The 2,159-nt window shown below is 43.3% G+C and overlaps 1 pseudogene; it reads right to left on the bottom strand.

Annotated features, from left to right (window-relative positions):
• Positions 1-321: 321 nt before the first annotated feature.
• On the bottom strand, positions 322-1,155 carry LOC148970952 (uncharacterized; annotated as a pseudogene).
• Positions 1,156-2,159: the final 1,004 nt, after the last annotated feature.

Below are 2,159 nucleotides of genomic sequence, written 5' to 3'. Positions count from 1 at the left end.
TAATAAGAACCGGCACAGATACAATAGGTGCCTCCGCACCTTCGGTGCTTGGCCCCTAATAATAATAATAATAAGAACCGGCACAGATACAATAGGTGCCTCCGCACCTTCGGTGCTTGGCCCCTAATAATAAGAACCGGCACAGATACAATAGGTGCCTCCGCACCTTCGGTGCTTGGCCCCTAATAATAAGAACCGGCACAGATACAATAGGTGCCTCCGCACCTTCGGTGCTTGGCCCCTAATAAAAATAAAAACTCAACAGGTCGCTACCAGCATTTCTAAATGAAAATGATCAAAATAAAGGTAAAAGAAGCAGCTGCTGCTTAGGATATCGGATTTTTTAAATAACCATGAAGGAAAAGTAGGTTGTTTACTGATGAGGGCTTCAGCACACTGCATCTTTGCTCCAGTATGCGACCACAAATGCTGAAAGCCCGTTCGGACGGTGCACTGGAGGCTGGGACACATAGTACATGGCGTGCCAGTTTGGAAAGTTTGGGAAATTCAAAGCAATGTTTCTTCCACCACGGGAGGATATCTTTGGGTTGGTGTGATTCGGATACATCCAGTTTCACTTTCAAATACTCCACTATCTCGGAATCTACAGACTTCTGCGAGTCAGTACACGTAGCACTTACATCTTCCCATTCTTCAAAATCACGAAATGTCACCTTTTTAGGAGGTGGCTCAGAATTTTCCTCAGCTTGGACATGAAACCCCAAGTCCTCAATCAGCTCTTTCACAGCTTCAGTCACATATTGCCTTTCATTTTCATCAACCATCTTAAGCTGACGCAGTTTGGGAGTCAAGAATGTTGCTACTTTATAAAGCATGTTAATTCCATTTGGAGCAAGGTTACTTGGAGACAACAGTTCGTCTAGGCGTTGTACACAAGCAGATAGCATTGAGTAGGGGGTCAGCCTTGGCCACTTCACAATGCTCTCTTAACTTCACGGACCAAGGCAGAACAAGCGCCGCACTTAATGCCATATTGTCCGACTCCAGGTCATTCGTTGCATCTTTGAAGGGTTTGAGAAACGCCACAAGGGATCCAAGAGTGTTTTTATTGATGCAGCCTATTTTGTCATACTGCTTATTATCCAGCAATATTATTGTGACCTCATCATACTGCTGTGAGACAGAATCCAGCATGTCCACAGTCAAATTCCATTGTGTCCCCACCGACTGTTTGAGAGACTTCCCCAGCTTGACTTGCAGGCCAGAATGTTTAAAATAGCTGACCAGTTTCTTCACGTTGGTGATAAGCTGGGCCGCTTCGAGGACTTGGCTCATCACAGCAGGTGAGAGAGCATGTGCGAGAACTGAATTCAGTACATGTGCACTACAGTTCAGTCTATGAGCCCACGTAAAGAGGCCACCATGTTAGCTCCTATATCCGTGACAAAAACAATTTTCTTTCCCAAAAGCGAACAATCAATTCCAAAGACTCTTAAGTTCTGAAATAATAAAGCCTGAATATTTTCACCTGTCTTTGGAGTGCATTCTTCAAATGGGGCAGAAAATAGAACTCTAGATTCTAAATTGTAGTCTGAATCGACGTAGTGTATGGTGGCTGACAGGAAAGAGTTTTTTTTCTATGTCTCTGTCCAAATATCAGTTGTCACAGCACATCCATATTTCAAAATTGTCTCAGTCATGTCATCGACAACAGCCCTTCTACATCTGTGTGCCCTGTCATCTTCATGGCGTGACACAGTTGTTGGATGAGGCAGAATATCTCTCACATCATATCTGCCTATTGTGGCTGCCGTGTCTACCTAATGTTGTGTCAACTGAATTAATCCCTCACCAGCAATGCTGTCATATGGATGGAGGTCAGCAGAAACAAAGTCCACACATTTGTCTATTGTCTTCGCCTTTAGAGCACTTGACACTTTCGACGTGTTTCCCTTGAATTCCTACAATCTTTGTCCTTTCAAGACTGTACATACATGACGCTTCAGGCCTGATGTTCCAGATTTGTGTTCGTTGTATGTTAACAACTTTTGGCATTTATCACAGCAGGCGAAAGGTAGTTGATTCCCCTCTCCGTCATGCACAACCGAAAAAGACTGCCAAATGTCTGATTTGAGGTTTTGTGATTTTTTTTTTTGTTTTTTTTTGTTTTTTGTAGTAAATGTGCCTTTTTTAGAGAA

The sequence above is a fragment of the Pimephales promelas genome, chromosome 18 (assembly GCF_988280905.1).
Source record: "Pimephales promelas chromosome 18, fPimPro1.hap1.1, whole genome shotgun sequence".
Taxonomy (NCBI): Eukaryota; Metazoa; Chordata; class Actinopteri; order Cypriniformes; family Leuciscidae; genus Pimephales; species Pimephales promelas.
The sequence above is the reverse complement of the archived record's forward strand: the minus strand, read 5'-3'. Positions and strand labels throughout refer to the sequence as shown.